Source organism: Opisthocomus hoazin, chromosome W (genome assembly GCF_030867145.1).
Source record: "Opisthocomus hoazin isolate bOpiHoa1 chromosome W, bOpiHoa1.hap1, whole genome shotgun sequence".
Lineage (NCBI taxonomy): Eukaryota > Metazoa > Chordata > Aves > Opisthocomiformes > Opisthocomidae > Opisthocomus > Opisthocomus hoazin.
The window spans coordinates 48,417,218-48,435,166 of record NC_134453.1 but is presented as its reverse complement, the minus strand read 5'-3'; the positions used below and the strand labels follow the sequence as shown (position 1 = coordinate 48,435,166).

The window sequence follows — 17,949 nt, the reverse complement described above, 5'->3', positions numbered from 1 at the left end:
TGGAGAATAAAGGTTAAATGACAGTTGTGAAAAGATTACACTAGTGTGCTGGTTTTGGCTGGGACAGATATAATTTTCTTCATAGTAACTAGTTGTCCTGGTTTTGGCTAGGATAGAGTTAATTTTCACAGGAAGCTGTGAGGGTGCACAGCCTGGAGGGCTGACATCATTCTCAGTATGTAAGTGAGGGAACTGGCTGGGGAAGGGTAGTTGCTGCTCAGGAGCGAGCTGGGAATCAGGCATTGAGAAAATTGCACTGCGTATCCCTCGCTTCATATATTCTTTTAATCAGTATTATTGTTGTTATTTTCCTATTCCTTTGCTGTTCTCTTTACCTGTCTTTATCCTAATCAATGAGTTTTGCCTTTTTCTTCTGATTCTCCTCCCCACCCCATGGGGGAGGGGGAGGAGTGAGAGAGTGCGAGAGCGGTCGTGTGGTTTTTTGTTGCAGGCTGGGGCTCAACCACGACATTAGTATGGGGCTATGTTTTGGACTGATTACACAGGGATGTTTTAGCTATTGCTGAGCAGTGTTTACACAGCATCAAGGCCCTTTCTGCTCCTCATATTGTCCCACCAGTGAATAGGCTAGGGGTGCCCAAGAAGTTAGGAGGGGACACAGCCAGGACAGTTGACACCAACTGACCAAAGGGATATTCCACACCATATGATGTCACGCTCAACAATAAAATTATGAGGGAGGTTGGCAAGGGGGCCACTGCTCGGGGACTGGCTGGGCATCAGTAAGTTGGGGGTGAGCAATTGTTTTCATTTGCATCACCTATCTTTCTTGGGTTTTATTTCTCTCTTATTATTATTTTCCTTTTCATTACAATGTATTATTATTATTTTTATTTCATTTTATTTTATTTTATTTTTTTAATTTTACTTCAGTTATTAAACTGTAACTTACCTCAACCCATGAGTTTTCTCACTTTTACCCTTCCAATTCTCTCCCCCATCCCGCTGGGGGAGGGGAGTGAGCGAGTGGCTGTGTGGTGCTTAGTTGCCAGCTGGGGTTAAACCACAACAGCCCTTTATGGCGACCAATGTTGGGCTCGAAGGGTTTGCGATAACAGGTTGACTAGAGCGTATTAGAAGGGATTTATATCTGTTAACAGTTGTGGGTCATGATATTGATTAATCTGTTCTCAGTATTACTTTATCTGATCTGCGCCATGATCTTTTTTTTTCTGTACATGTAAAAGATTGATGTTGGCTTTTGCAGTTTGCTGTGCTCTGTAGTGATTAGTGATGTTTTACCTGGGAGATTTATTAAAACAGTGACTTTGAGCTTAATCTGATATTTGGGCTCTGTACTGAAACCATTACTGTACTTTGGGTACCATCTCATGGAGACAATTTACAATTATACTTCTTCCTCTGAGACATTTTTTGTGAAGAAAATACAGAATGGAACCTTCTCTACCTTCTTCTGTGATGTTTTTCCCTTGTTGCAATAACTTCTCCATATCTTGAACAGCCTTGGGTAGTTAAAATACTTCTATTGGTATTTCTTAGGAATATTGCTTCAGATTTATCTGAGGTTAACAAGCAATTTAGGAATATGGCTCAGGCTCCACGAGAGTATGGTCATGGGTGGCAAGACATGTGGGAGAATATGGGCAGGTATCTAGAGAACTTCTCACCTCCAATGGTCTGGAACTTCACTCCCAAACAAGTGCAGGATCCTCATGAAGTGATACAATGTTTGAAAGAAAAATGCTGGTGGTTATTACAAAGAGGCACAACTGACCACACTGTGCTGGGCCCTGGCCAGTATCTACCAAACACTGCTCGATATTAAGCAGCATCCTCAGGGAGAAGAGAGGGAAAACATACCAACAGACACTATGGCTAAACAAGACACTATATCAGTTGCCCCTATAACTAAAAAGAAACAATGGAAGTCAGTTCATTTAGTAAGGGAGGAAGAAGCTTCTCCTAAGAGGGTGCAGGAGAAAGAATCAGAAGAGGTAGCCTGTTCTACAGCAGAGCAGTCACAAGAACAGGAGGAGGAAGAGACTGAAATCATAAATGAGACAGAAACCACCCGATCCCTATCCCTAAGTGAGCTGCGAGATATGCAAAAAGATTTTAGCTGTCAACCAGGTGAGCAAATTCTCAGCTGGTTACTCCGATGCTGGGATATTGGGGCCAGAAGTCAGGAATTAGAGTGTAAGGAAGCCCAGCAGCTGGGATCCCTTGCTAAGGATAAGGCCATTAACAAAGGGATTGGAAAAAAGGCAGGATTCATCAGTCTTTGGTGGCAACTCCTGTTGAGTATGAAGGACAGATATCCCTTCAAGGAAGAATTTGCAAATTCCCGAAGCAAATGGACCACCATTGAGGGAGGTATCCAGTATCTGAGGGAATTAGCCATGGTGGAGGTGATCTATAGCAACCTGGATGATGACTGGGCATGCAAAGACCCGGATGACATGCAGTGCACATGGTCCACGTGGTGAAAGTTTGTATGAAATGCACGGACATAATAAACTCACACCCTGGCAATAATGAACTCAACAGACCAGACATGGAGGCACCAACTATGCAGAAGGACTGGCAGAATTAAGGAAGACTTCAAAGCCCTGGGGGTGCAAGCAAAAAGCATTGGTTCCCAAGTTATCTTTTCCTCCATTTTACCAGTTGGAGGAAGGGGATCAGCCAGAAACAGGCGCATTATGGGTATCAAATCCTGGCTTTGTGGCTGATGCCGCCGTGAGGGTTTTGGATTTATGACAATGGGACTTTCTTCAATGATTATAACCTGTTAGGGAGGGATGGGATCCACCTGTCTAGAAAAGGCAAGAGGATCTTTGGCAGCAGGCTGGCCAATCTGGTGTGGAGGGCTTTAAACTGAAGGAATCAGGGGGTGTGGGGCAAAGTCACAATGCTCAAGCCATCCCATCTGGCCGGGGATTAAGTGTGGCAAATCAGATCAGGGACAAATGTTCCTTACTTGCTTCCTAAATTGAGAAGCAGAAGACCAAAAACCATAAGGGTGGGTATGGCTATGGCAGATCATCTTGCACCCCTCCAGGGAAACCTGCATGCTCAAGTTCCTCTCTGAAATGCCTCTATACCAATGCATGCAGCATGGGGAATAAGCAGGAAGAATTAGAGATCTGTGTGCAGTCGCAGGGCCAAGGTCTCACTGCAATTACAGAGACATGGTGGGACAGCTCGCATGACTGCAGTGTTGTCATAGACGGCTATGTACTTTTTAGGAAAGACAGGCCTGCAAGGAGAGGTGGTGGAGTTGCTCTATATGTGAGGGAGCAACTGGAATGTATCGAGCTCTGCCTGGGGGCGGATGAAGAACGAGTGGAGAGCTTGTGGGTTAAAATTAAGGGACAGCCTCATATGGGCGACACTGTTGTGGGTGTGTACTACAGGCCACCTGACCAGGAAGAGGAAGTTGATGAGGCCTTCTACAGGCAGCTGAAAGTAGCCTCACAATCACAGGCCCTGGTTCTCATGGGGGACTTCAACCACCCTGACATCAGCTGGGAAGACCACACAGCCAGGCACATGCAGTCCAGGAGGTTCCTACAGAGCACTGATGACAACTTTTTGACGCAGGTGGTGGAGGAACCAGCAAGGAGAGGCATGCTGGACCTTGTACTGACAAACAAGGAGGGACTGGTTGAGAATGTGAAGGTTAGAGGCAGCCTCAGCTGTAGTGACCATGGAGTTTAGGATCCTGTGTGGAGGAAGCAGGACAATAAATAGGATCACAGCCTTGGCCTTCAGGAGAGCTAACTTTGGCCTCTTCAAGGAGCTACTTGGAGGAATCCCGTGGGTCAGGGCTCTGGAAGGCGTGGGGGTCCAAGAGAGCTGGTTGCTATTTAAGCATGACTTCCTCTATGCTCAGAGGTGCATCCCCAGGAGTAAGAAATCTAGCAAAGGAGGCAGGAGACCCGCATAGATGAACAAGGAGCTTCTAGCGGAACTCAGACGTAATGGAAAGGTCTACGGAATTTGGAAACAGGGACAGAATCACAGAATCACAGAATCACAGAATCACAGAATGGTAGGGGCTGGAAGGGACCTCTGTGGGTCATCTAGTCCAATCCCCCTGCCGAAGCAGGGTCACCTACAGCTGGCTGCACAGGACCTCGTCCAGGCGGGTCTTGAATATCTCCAGAGAAGGAGACTCCACAACCTCCCTGGGCAGTCTGTTCCAGTGCTCCACCATCCACAGAATGAAGTTCTTCCTCATGTTCAGACGGAACTTCCTGTGCTTCAGTTTGTGCCCATTGCCCCTTGAACAGGGGACAGGCCACTTGGGAGGAATACAGGAGTGTTGTCAGAGCATGCAGGGAAGCAACGAGGCAGGCTAAGGCCCATCTGGAATTAACTCTGGCATGAGGTGTCAAAGACACCCCAGGCAGGGGTTTGGACTAGATGATCCCCAGAGGTCCCTTCCAACTCTTACCATTCTGTGATTCTGTGATTCTGTAAACAAGTCCAGCTCCCTCAGCCGTTCCTTGTAGGAGAGATGCTCCAGTCCCCTCATCATCCTCGTAGCCCTCCGCTGGACTCTCTCCAGTAGCTCCTCATCGTTCTTGAACTGGGGAGCCCAGAACTGGACACAGTACTCCAGATGGGGCCTGACTAGGGCTGAGTAGAGGGGGAGGAGAACCTCCCTCGACCAGCTGGCCACACTCCTCCTAATGCACCCCAGGATGCCATTGGGCTTCTGGGAAACAAGGGCACACTGCTGGCTCATGGTCAACCTGTCGTCCACCATGACACCCAGGTCCCTCTCCACAGAGCTGCTCTCCAGCAGATCACCCCCAGGCCTGTAGTGATGCATGAGGTTCTTCCTCCCCAGGTGCAGGACCCTGCACTTGCCCTTGTTGAATTTCAGCAGATTCCTCTGCGCCCAGCTCTCCAGCCTGTCCGGGTCTTGCTGAATGGCAGCACAGCCTTCTGGTGTATCTACCACACCTCCCAGTTTGGTGTCATCAGCAAACTTGCTGAGGGCACTCTCTGTCCCTTCATCCAGGTCATTGATAAAGAAGCTGAACAAGACTGGGCCCAGTACTGACCCCTGGGGGACACCACTAGTTACAGGCCTCCAACTAGACTCAGCGCCGCTGACGACAACCCTCTGATTTCTGCCATTCAGCCAGTTCTCAATCCACCTCACTGACCACTCATCCAGTCCACACTTCCTGAGAGCTTCCCTAGGAGGATATCATGGGAGACTGTGTCGAAAGCCTTGCTGAATTCGAGGTAGACAACATCCACGGCTCTCCCCTCATCTACCTAGCCACTCATGCCATCATAGAAGGCTATCAGATTGGTCAGGCATGATTTCCCCTTGGTGAATCCATGCTGACTACTCCTGATCACCTTCTTTTCCTCCACTTGCTTAATGATGACATCCAGAATGACGGAGCTACAAAATAATTAAAACCAAAGCAAGTCTTGGTCCTCAGTGGATAACTGGGATAGCTGTAGCATAAGGCACGCCTAAATAATTCTACTCCAGACAGCTCAGCCTTGGGAGAGCAGATGCACCAAGAGGACAGCAAGACCAGAGCAAAACAACCTTGAAGGACATGGTATACATGATCTTAGAACTGAGTTTGTGCAGAAAGAAAGGTCAGCCAGCGGACCCCATGATGAAGAGTATGAGCCTTCATCTGAAGACCCCTGACGACCACCTGGAGGCGCCAACAGACATGCGTGAAAGACGTTAACATATGCTAATTAGTTCTCAAAAAATCCATGAATATGCTAAGCATTTCTCAGAAATATAATGAATATGTATATTGTGATTTTATTTAACCTGGAATGAAAAGGGTGTTTGGCGCGCACATTTGGAGGAGAGTTCCCCCATGTGCCCGGCGCCGTAATAAAGGATACCTGCTTAACAGTATACATTGTACTGTTAGGTTATTATTGGATCTTCAAATCAAGCTATGTCCCCTCTCTTCCCAATGGGTTTACTGTTCTATTCAGTTTATAAAAATACCAAAAAAATTAGCAACATGTTTTTCTACAGAGTCAAAAGCTTATAAAAAGTGCTTTTCATCCTTGTGTCAATGCTGCAGAAAATGTAAGAGTACAAAGTTCTGAAATAGATCCTCCTGTTGCATTAAGTAGAGGTTTGCTCATACAAAAAAAAAATTTTGCTTTTCAAAAATGCTGGAAAAAATGGTATTTCCCTGGAAAACCAGGACACTACATGAGGATTAGGGGAAGACAACGGTTTAAACAGTTCAAAGAGGTTTAAAAAGAAAAAAACAATAAAATTTCAAAATCAGTGTAGATACACAATATGGACCTGCGAAGAGCAGTCTGAGAGATATCGGTATTGTTTAACTTTAGTCCTGTAATTTAGCTGCAGGAATTTGGTATCTTCATTCCTTGTACAATCAACAGCCCTTCAGTGGATAATTCAAAATGGCTTTAAAGGCATGCTGGAGGATTTCTCCCTCCTTTTCTTTCTGATTGTTTGATGTTTGTTTAAATTATCAATTTCGGAGGATGTTCTGTGACTGCAAAGGGGCTGACATAGAGGATCATATACCCAGCAGATCCCTGGCCTGTAGAATAGTTTCTAGGAGACTAACACGTGAGCTGGATTAAAGTGACTGCAAGGACTGAGTAAACCTGTAAATGGGCTGGTTTCACTACACACTGCCTTGGAATCAGAACAGATGTATAGGTGCCATCTGTACTTATTTGGGAGGCTTCACTGATCAACAACTTTAAAAAAGGACAGATTTTTTATATCCTTTCACATAAGCTTAAGAAAATAATTTTCTTTTTATATATAAATAGTTCACTATTTCTGCTTTGAAATGCAGAGGTGTATGTTGTTACTGATTTTTAATTCACTAGCTTAGTTTGGTTATTTTCACTATCTGTGCTATTTAAATTTAGGTTTTTTATAGCTAATAGTAATGCTAGGCAGGAAAAGAAATGGAAAAGTTATTTTTGCTCTGTCTTGCTGTAAAAATGCTCTACTAGAGCATTAGGTCAACTCTACCAAAGCACAACAAGGCTAAAAGTAATATATTGGAATAATATGGATTAATATAAGAATTAATAACTGCCACTAGATTTCATGACAGCCTTATATTACTTTGGTGGGTTGGATTTTTGGGTGGTTTTTTTTTTCTTTATGTAAGAGCAATGTGTAACATTTGTATTTCAAACATGCTGTCAACACATTATTCCCATGTCTATCAGTATTTCTGATGATCAAAACTGATGAATGAAGCAAACTCCATGACAATTCCTTTACATTATATGTTCACCGTAGAAATAAGGTTTAGAGGTTAGCTCAACTAGAACAAATCTAAACAAATTTGCTACGAAACAGTAAAACGTAAAAACATACTTATATGTGAAAAAGGTATAGTCAGTGGCAGAATTTAATTTAAAAAAAAATCTACCAAATTAAAAAAGTGAACTGTGAATTATAAACAACCTGTTTCCTCCAAATCTCAGTTGGCACTTGATGACTTATTTAGCAGTGTCTCCCAGGTGAGTTAAGTACAATCTCAATGTTTTTATTTACCTCAGTGCCTTGAAAAAGAAAAGAAAGATTCATTTATATAGATGCAGACATGGTAAACTTTTGGTCAGCCAGGTAACAAAAGAGGTGAAGATAACTGGGGTTTCCTTGAATATGCATTTAAGTGTTTCTCATAACTGCACTGCAAAACTAAGCAACCTGAGTCAGATCTTCCACAGTGCAAATTATCACTAACTTGGAGAAACACAATGAATTTCACTGGATTAGAACCTAGAACTCTATATTTATCTATATTAAAACTGAAAAAGAAATAACTAAAAGGCAAAGAAAATCCTATGAAAACAAAACTTCTCATGTTTTTAAAAAAATGAACGTACTTCAATGAACACAAGCTCCAAAACTTTCCTCTGGCCTTTGTTTATTTATTTATTAAAGCTGATAATGTAGACAAAGATCACAAATAAATATTTTGTTAAAAGACAAATGTAATAAACCTCAAATTTTTTAGCTGATCTCAAGATAAATAAAGAGACAGATGAAAATGAGACAGCACTGTACTACCAGAAGAGTACTGGTATGTACCTGAATGCAACTTGCACTTAAAATGGATGCACTGGCATGTATCACAGAATAGAGGTGTACCGGGAATTCAAACTTTCCATGACAAAACTTCAAAATGTTCAAGTAAATATTTTTTCATTCATACCATATCATGATATGCAAGTATAAAATATGAATTTCTTCAGAAATCATTGTCCTCAGGAAGAACAAAGTGAAGCTAGTACTTAGTACTTTGAGGATCTCACTAGGCCTAAATCTAACAGAACTTTCAAATATAACACTTCTCTACTGTACAGAAATAAATGTTGTGAAAAGAGCTGCCCTCAGACCAGAAACTGGAAATAAGATTGTTTGTTAAAATCTTAGCATCTTTGAATTCTATGAACTAATCCCTTCTGATAACAATTGAATTAGTTTACCTCATCTTAGATTATTTTCATAGAATCGTAGAACAGTTTGGGTTGTAAGGGACCTCAAAAATCATCTAATGCTACCCCCCCTGCCATGGGCAGAGACATCTTCAACTAGACCAGGTTGCTCAGAGCCCCATCCAACCTGACCTTGAAGACTTCCATTGATGGAGCATGCACAACTTCTTTGGGAAACCTGTTCCAGCATCTCACCACCCGCACAATAAAGAATTTCTTCCTTATGTCCAATCTGAACCTACACTATTTCAGTTTAAAACCATTAGTCCTTGTCCTATCGCTACATGCCCTTGTAAAAAGTCTCTCTCCAGCTTTCTTAAAGGCCCCCTTCAGGTACTGGAAGGATGCAATAAGGTGTCCCTGGGGCCTTCTCTTCTCCAGGCTGAACAACCACAACTCTCTCAGCCTTTCCTCGTAGGAGAGGTACTCCAGCCCTCCGATCATTTTTTGTCGCCCTCCTCTGGACCCACTCCCAACAGGTCCATGTCCTTCTTGTGCTGAGGCCTCCAGAGCTGTATGCAGGACTCCAGGTGGGGTCTCACCAGAGCAGAGTAGAGGGGCAGAATCACCTCCTTTGACCTGCTGGCAACTCTTCTCTTGATGCAGCCCAGGATATGTTTGGCTTTCTGGGCTGTGAGAGCACATTGTTGGCTCATGTCCAGCTTTTCATCCACCAGTACCTCCAAGTCCTTCTCGGCAGGACTGCTCTCAATCCCTTCATCCCCCAGCCTGTATTGATACTGGGGGTTGCCCTGACCCATGTGCAGGACCCTGCACTTGGCCTTGTTGAACCCCATGAGGTTCACACAGGCCCACTTCTTGAGCTTGTCCAGGTCCCTCTGGATGGCATCCTGTCCTTCTGGTGTGTCAACTGCACCACTCACACAGCTTGGTGTCATCTGCAAACTTGCTGAGGGTGCACACAATCTCACTATGTCATTGATGAAAATGTTAAACAGTACTGGTCCTAGTGCGGACCCCTGAGGGCCACCACTTGTCACTGGTCTCCATTTGGACATCGAGCCATTGACCACTACCCTCTGACTGTGACCATCCAACCAATTCCTCATCCAGAGAACTGTCCACCCGTCAAATCCACATCTCTCCAATTTAGAGAGAAGGATGTTGGGGGGGACTGTGACAAAGGCCTTAGAGAAGTCCAGATATATCACATCCATAGCTCTTCCCTTGTCCACTGATGCAGTCACTCCATCATAGAAAGCCACTAGGTTGGTGAGGCAGAACTTGCCCTTGGTGAAGCTGTGCTGGCTGCTTCGAATCACCTCCCTGTCCTCCATGTGCCTTAGCATGGCTTTTAGGAGGATCTGCTCCATGATTTTCCTAGTCACAGAGGTGAGGCTGACAGGTCAGTAGTTCCCAGGGTCCTCCTTTCTACCCTTTTTAAAAATGGGCACAATGTCCTTTGATGAATACAGATTATTGGGGAGAGATGGGATCCACTTATCTAGAAGAGGAAGGAGAATCTTCGCTGGCAGATTGGCTGACAGTGAATTGCATTTTAAACCAACAAACTTGAGAGATGGTGTCCAAAGCTGTGACATGTGTGCGTACTCACAAGCAACAGGATGGATAAGCACACCTAGCAGATTAGAGAGGAATGTCCCCCAACCCTCCAAAAAGGTTCCACCGAAAAGGTGAGACAGTCGACAGTCCGACTGAAGTGTCTCTATACCAGTCCACGCATCATGGATAACAAGCAGAAGGAGCTGGAAGACCTTATAGCAGCCTTTCAGTACCTGAAGGGGGCCTATAGGAAAGATGGGGAAAATCTTTTTAGCAAGGCCTGTTGTGACAGGACAAGGAGCAATGGTTTTAAACTAAGGGAGGGTAGGTTTAGGCTGGATATAAGGAAGAAATTTTTTACCATGAGGGTGGTGAAACACTGGAAGAGATTTCCCAGAGAGGTAGTGGAGGCCCCATCCCTGGAAACATTCAAGTTCAGCCCAGACAGGGCTCTGAGCAACCTGGTCTAGTTGAAGATGTCCCTGCTCACTGCAGGGGGGTTGGTCTAGATGACCTCTAAAGGTCCCTTCCAGTCCTAAGCATTCTGTGATTCCATGATTCTATGACATCCCATGATTGTAGAAACCAAAGCCCTGGTGATGACACCAGCCACAAAGCCAGGTGTTGGTCTGCATGATGCGTCAACTTCTGCCCACACTTCTAGCCCTGACTGGCAAGATAGAGTAGAAGATCGTTGGGGCTCCTGTCCCCTTCACTTGTGCCCCCAGGGCTCTGAAGTCCTGCTTGATCTTGCCCAGGTTATGCTTTACCATGTCACTGGTGTCCACATGGAAAGGAAGTAGGGGATAGTAGTCTGTACTTTTACCACTTGTGGCAGTCTCTCTGTGACATCCCAGATCTTGGCACTCGCTGCTTCCTTTTGCAGCTTTTAGTGTGTGCAAGTGGTGTAGTTTCTCCTTGTGAATCTTGCTCATTGGCTTCATCCACTGCTAAGATTTTGCATCTGCTGCTGGTTGGTACATATGAGGAAATGGGGTGAAGTGATATCCTGTTCCCATGAGTCACCAGAGACCATGGCACATCCTTCTCCAAGGTGCTGTCTGTTTGCTGTTTAAGCTCTTTGTCTAGTAGTCCTTGGAGTCAATGTCACGGGGCCCTAATATTTCTTCTTGCAATGCCTCAGATAATACTCTTTCTTGTTCCCCATCCCTAGTACAGCATAACCTACTGACTTCCTCCTGTAGCAACTCCACCTGCTGCCTGAGTAATTCCACCAGAGCACACCTCCCACAGGTGGAGCTTCCATGCTCCTCCACCCAGGAGTGTGGGGTACAGACTTTACAGCCCTCCACCTGGTCAGCAGCTTCCCTGATAGGAATCTCTGAGTGGCTGCCTCCACTTGTCCCAGGCTAACCTGGCTAGGTAGATGGTTCCCAGCTGCTGCAGAGCACAGCCCTCACCTGACCTCTGCCATCATGCTTCCAATGATGTCAAAGCACTGCTTAATATGCCTTTCTAATTCTCTGGAGGTCTCAAGCTGCTGGGTAGGCATGCAAAGCCAACAGCTAGCTGGGGAGACCATTGGTGCTGCAGCCTAAGCCTGCAGGCCAGTAGAGCAGGCAGCAGCTGGACTGCTGAACCACTTTCCTCAGGCACTGCTCCCTGTTTGCACAAGGGAACTACCACGCTATGCCCTGGTGGCTGATGCTCCCTAGCGGTTTGAACTAGCCACGGGAACCGCCAGCACTGCCTAACTCTCTCCCACCCCTCTCGCGAGACCAGTCGCCTGCTGGCCAGTCCCTCCACATATACAGCCCAAGGCTGCCAGTGGCCCAGAAACCCCCTCAGACACCTCCTGGGGACCCCACAAGACTCTCACTCTTCTCAGAACACGGCAAGAACTGCTGCTCTATTAGAACCTTGTGTAAAACTTTGACGGCAGATATTATACACATCCTCTAATATCTAGACCTGAAGATAAATAATTGCTACATTCTTATTTCACTCCTACTGCACTCCTACTATTTCAGTAACAGATAAGGCTGCAAAAATAGGGATGAAGACTAGGTCATGTTGATCTCTGTAGACAGGAATACCAAAAAAATACAAATTACTTACTCTGATGCATAGAAATGGCACAGAAAATGTCCTAAATTATTTTATTAAAATAGTAGCAAAGTGCTTTCCTCACATTGTGACTCCATATAGAGCACAGATCTTCAATGTAATGAATGTGGTTGTATTGAGTGCAGGTGGCAAGGTTTTGGTAGCAGAGGGGCTGCAGGGGTGGGCTCTATGGGAAGAGGTCAGGGGCTGCCCTGTGCCCGATATGGCCAGTTCCAGTTGGCTCCACAACAGCCCCACTTTAGGTCACAGCTGACCCCATCAGCGAAGTTGGTGGTGCCTCTGTGTAAAAATATTTAAGAAAGGGCAAAAATGCTGGACAGAGACAGAAGGAGAGAGTCTTCTGGTAGTCCCACACATTGCGTTTTGCAGCAAATGAAGCAGGAGCAGATTCAGTTACTGTTTAATACCAATTTATTTCCAGAGTATAAACTATCCTATGTACTGAAAGAAGACGAGGTCCTGTGGATAAAAAAAAATGTAGCTCTGAAATTAAAAGTTATATTGAAAAACATACTGTACTGTGTCTGGCTGGGATTGAGTTAACTTTCTTCATAGCAGCTGGTATAGTGCTGTATTTTGCATTTGTGGCTAAAACAGCATTGATAACACAACAGTGTTTTGGCTATTGCTGAACACTGCTTGCACAGCATCAAGGCTTTCTCTGTTTCTCACTCTGCCCCCTCAGAGAGTAGGCCGGAGGTTGTAGTGGTCCTGATCAGAAAACCATTTTACATCAAGGAGTTAGTGATGCATGTAACATTTAACCTAAGCAGTCCCAGGCCTGTGCTGTGCTGCACTATGCTAGCCCTAATATCATTGATGTTCTACAGTTATTTTCACAACCAGTATTTGTTTTATCATTATCCTTGTTATTCATAGTGACTAGCTTATGTATAAAAAACTTTCTATTAGCTGAGCCACTTACTAATATAATCAGTAACTTATATTTAAGAAAGGTAAACTGTATGTGGATCAAGGGGTGGAAAATAGAGATCCTGACCAGGAGACCACTGTACATCAAGGAGTTAGTAATCCACGTAACAGTTAATGTGAGTAGGCCTAGGCCTGCACTGTGCTGCACCATGCTGTGCTGCACATACAGCATGGCCTGCACAAATCCTATGGCTGCAGGATAAACTCAAACGGCTCGTTGTAACAGAGGAGCCTGCAGGCAGCTCCCACTTGCTGTGATTACGCTGTCTGCATGGCCTTGCCTTTATCTAACAGTGCAGCAAGAAGTTGTCATGAGAGCATCCTTTCTTGTTTGCCAGCAAAAATGATGAATAGAGTTGTTTCCTTGTAAGAGAAGCCTATAATAGCTTGAATGACCTAAATGTAGGAATCTCTGTCCTGGTTTTGGTTAAAACAGCCTCTGGGAAGATCAAACAGTATAATGGATTGTTAAAAACTACCCTAAAAGCAATGCGAGGTGGAACTTTCAAAAACTGGGATAAGCATTTGGCACAAGTCACCTGGTTAGTTAACACCAGGGGATCAATCAGTCGAGCTGGCCCTGCTCAATCAGATCTTTTACATATAGTAGAAGGGGATAAAGTCCCTGTGGTGCATGAAAGGAATATGTTGGGGAAAGCTGTCTGGGTTATTCCTGCTTTGGGCAAAGACAAACCCATTCATAGGATTGTTTTCACTCAAGGGCCTGGATGTACTTGGTGGGTGATGCTGAAGGATGGTGAATTCCGATGTGTACCTGAAGGAGATCTGATTCTTGGTGAGAATACTCAATTTCGAACAGTATGATGTTAATTACTACATAACACTAACAGTGTTCAGTAAGTGTCTTCCGGGTTAATGCAGTGGTGGTGAAACCTGAGCTAACTTCTTTGAATGACATCCAGTAACTTCCATGAGATTGACATCTCTAACATCTCTGTTTAACATCTCTGCAATCCTTGGACATGAACCACAACAAAGTACATACCATCTCTCCTGCCCAGAAAGACTGCTATGACAGACGGAGACCCACAGTTATAAAATAAATGAACTCAGTGAACTTTTTGTGTAAAAAGATTAATCGTAACCTAATGATATGTATGTATGCCTGTATATATGTGTATATATATGTATATATATTTCAACACGCAACAGTGATTTGAGCAAGACGTAAATGGTATGGAATAAGGGGTGGAATGTCCTGGTTTTGGTTAAAGCAGAATCAATTCCCTTCTAGTGAATCTTCCATACAGCTAAGTTCTTCTAAGTAACTGCATTTTTCTGAAGCTGGCTGCATATTTTACAGACACTGTCCGTTCCAAAGCTGATAACACCTAATGTTTATAGTTACACCGAGCTAATGGTAGGAAAGGAATGCAGAAAAAGGCCCCTGTTTATAATTATTACTATGGCAGCCAAGGTCACCAATAGACCTCTTGGGTCCCGCAAGTGAGGAGTCGTAAAGGGTTGCACTTGCAGGGAGGGGTGGACAGAACAGGTGACCCGATATTGACCAAATAGGTATTCCATGCCATGCATGTCATACTCCGTTTAAAGCTGGGGGATAACGAGGGTTTCGCTCTCTTCATCTATGGCCGGCTTCTGAAGAGGACCCTGCTCATTGTCCTGCCTGCGATCCTGATCCAGATTCGGATCCGTGCATTCCTGCGTCCAGTTCCTGTCTACTGCTGAGGCCAGTCCTGGACTTCCTGGTGCTGCCTGGCAGCTGCTGGCAGGACGCCAGCCCACTGGGCACCCAACTCTGGGAAACTCAATATCGGTTTTGTATGTTTTGCATGATTTCTCTTATTATTTATATTATTAGTATTCTTAGTGTTATTAGTAAAACTTTTTATATTCAATTTGCAAATCTCTGTCCCTTTTCCTCCTTTTTCCCTTCCTCTGGTAGGAGAGTAGGGGTTAATAGAGAGTGTCTGTCACTCAGTTTATTGCCGCCCTGCTTTAAACAGTGGCAGCCTCCTCTATGGACAGGGTCTGCACAGCATGTTGCATGTGGGTCAGAGTCCTGTTTGATGCTACAACGCTCGGGATTCTCAGCATCTAAAGGGACATAAGATTATCTATGCTTTTCTCTTCTTATAGTGCTAACTCAAATAAATAGCATTTTAAATGTTACCTTACAGAGTCTGAGTGCCTTTCTTGCTGGGATCATCATGGACCAGCACCTCCCGGTACAAAACAGGTGTATGAAAGGAAGCTGGGAGGGAACACAACCTGGACAACTGACCCAGAATGACCAAAGGGATATTCCATACCATATGATGTCATGCTCAGCAATAAAAGGCCAGGGAAAGGAGGAGGAAGTGGAGACATTTGTGATTACAGCATTTGTCTTCCAAGTAACCGTCACACGTGCTGAGGCCCTGCTTTCCAGGAAGTGGCTAAATATCTGGGAAGTAGTAAATGAATTCTTCTTTTTCCTTAGCACATGCAGGTTTTGCTTTCCCTACTAAACTTTCATTATCCCGATCCATGAGTCTTCTCCCTTCTATTCTCTCCCCATCCCGCAGGAGAGGCTATAGAGTGTGTGGCTGTCTGGGTGTTTGGTTGTTGGCTGGGGTCAACCCACTACAGTTCTTTTGGCACTCAACACAAGGCCCAAGATAACAACAGTTTTGATTTGAGCACGCTATAGCTGTGTACCGGGTCTGGCTGGGATGGAGTTCATTTTCTTCACAGCAGCCCCTATGGTGCTGTGTTTTGGATTTGTGACTAAAACAGTGTTGAAAACACACCAGTGTTTTAGCTGTTGATGAACAGTGTTTGCACAGCATCAAGATTTTCTCTTTCTTCCCTCTCTGCCCCACCGGTGAGTAGGCTGTGGGTGTGCAAGAAGTTGGGAGGGGACATAGTCAAGACAGCTGATCCCAATTGACCAAAGGGATATTCCATACCATATGATGTCATGCTCAGCAATAAAAGCTCAGGGAAAGGAGGAGGAAGCGGAGATGTTTGTGGTTATGGCATTTGTCATCCCAAGTAACTGTTAACATGTGCTGAGGCCCTGCTTTCCTGGCCATGGCTAAACATCTGATTGCCGATGGGAAACAGTGAATTAATTCCTTTTTTTCCTTTCCTTACATGCACAGATTTTACTTTCCCTAATAAACTGTTATTATCTCAACCATGAGTCTTCTTGTCTTCCTTCTATTTTCTCCCTGTCCCACAGGAGAGGGGAGCGAATGAGAGGCTACGTGGATGTTTGGCTATTGACCAGGGTCAACCCACCACATTTAGCAAAGCTTTCAGTGTTTGACTATAGGAGCAATTACTGTGTCATAGTAGTGTACTGGATTATTTTTCTTTTCTAAAAAATAAAGGACAGAATTAACAGCAGTGGGCAGCAGTTCCAGTGAAACTGGAACTCATATAAGGTTTCTTTTTTCCTAGCACAGTCCCTACCTAATTTCCACCTTTGAATTGTCTGATGAGAAGCAACTGCTGTAGCAAGAGGATCCTTTTTGCTTGTGTCCTAGTTAGTAGTTTGCACCACAGACTGAAATCAAGTTCCAGTGCAAAACTAAGAGCTGGTACTGATGAAAAATGAAAGATTTTAAATCATCTAGCAATTCAGAGTTAGCCAAGTAGAGCTGGAAGATAGTGGTTGTTGACAGCTATAACTTAGACCAATCCAAACATTTTTATGAATGCCATGAAAAGCAGCTTTATCATTCCAGGATGATCTTCCAAATAAATTGTAGTTTGCAAAACATTGAACTGTTACAATGTTTTTGTAATGGAAAGTCTTAGTGAACTATATATAGATGTAAGTTCCATTCTACCACTTTTTCTATAATCTTCCTGCTCTTCAAAAAATATCCATTTGGACATTGAACCATTGACTACTATCCTCCGGATGAGCCAGAGGGTAGTGGTCAATGGCTCAATGTCCAGATGGAGACCAGTGACCAGTGGTGGCCCTCAGGGGTCCGTACTAGGACCAGTACTGTTTAACATTTTCATCAATGACCGAGACAGCGACATTGAGTGCACCCTCAGCAAGTTTGCAGATGACATCAAACTGAGTAGTGCAGTTGACACACCAGAAGGATGGGATGCCACCCAGAGGGACCTGGAGAAGCTCGAGAAACGGGCCTGTGTGAACCTCATGAGGTTCAACAAGGCCAAGTGCAAGGTCCTGCACCTGGGTCGGGGAAACCCCCGGTATCAGTACAGGCTGGGGGATGAAGGGATTGAGAGCAGCCCTGCCAAGAAGGACTTGGGGGTACTGATGGGTGAAAAGCTGGACATGAGCCACCAATGTGGTCTCAGCCTGGAAGGCCAACTGTATCCTGGGCTGCATCAAAAGAAGTGTTTGTCACCTGTTGCGACAGGACAAGGGGTAAAGGTTTTAAACTAAGGGAGGGTAGATTTAGACTCGATATAAGGAAGAATTATTTTACAATGAGGGTGGTGAAACACTGGAACAGGTTGCCCAGAGAGGTGGTAGATGCCCCATCCCTAGAAACATTTAAGGTCTGGTTGGATGGGGCTCTGAGCAACCTGATCTAGACAAAGATGTCCCTGCTCACTGCACCTGTAAAGTTCCCTTCCAACCCAAAGCATTCTGTGATTCTCTGCTCATGCCAGGTTTTGGATTTCTCAGGGTAAGTATCTATCCTGCAGCATAGCACTCTTTCCCCCTGTGCCTGTAGGAAAAGGAACACCACGCAAATAATCTGTTGTCACTTACACGCAGAAGAAAAATATAAAATAAAGACTGCTTATATACTGCCATTTTTTACTATCACCATTTTGATAAGGGAATAAAGAATTGTAAAGATGTAAGAGAGTAAAAGATTTTGTTTTCAGATTAAATAGTTTATTTTCTCTGTGTGTCTCATGGAATCATGTACCTCTACCTGGATTTCAACA

At 44.5% G+C, this 17,949-nt stretch overlaps 1 protein-coding gene across 8 annotated transcripts in view; it reads right to left on the bottom strand.

Moving 5' to 3' along the window:
* LOC142365612 (single-stranded DNA-binding protein 2-like) overlaps positions 1-17,949 on the bottom strand; it is a 270,478-nt gene that overhangs the window by 79,404 nt on the left and 173,125 nt on the right. The gene's annotated exons all lie outside the window — the stretch shown is intronic.